This window comes from Galeopterus variegatus, unplaced genomic scaffold (genome assembly GCF_000696425.1).
Source record: "Galeopterus variegatus unplaced genomic scaffold, G_variegatus-3.0.2 Scaffold18878, whole genome shotgun sequence".
NCBI lineage: Eukaryota > Metazoa > Chordata > Mammalia > Dermoptera > Cynocephalidae > Galeopterus > Galeopterus variegatus.
Genome location: NW_007744989.1, coordinates 15,250 through 15,509, shown reverse-complemented (window position 1 = coordinate 15,509; position 260 = coordinate 15,250).

The window sequence follows — 260 nt, the reverse complement described above, 5'->3', positions numbered from 1 at the left end:
CCCTTCCATGTGCCACTTCTGAGGGCTTGATCTGAGGTTCTGATTCTCTCAGTGGTCTGGAGCTGGTCTGCCAAGGGCAGAGCTGCTTAGCTGCTTCTCAGGAACTGGGCAAGGCCAGTTGGTAGGACTGTAGTGATCCACCTGCGTTTCCTGCTGTAAATGGGGCTGCTAGCCAAGCCTGCAGTGAGGTGCCTGTTCAGTTGCTTCTTGGACTGACTGCAAGGCCACTAGGCAGGCCTGTAGCAAGGGTCCCCACCAGC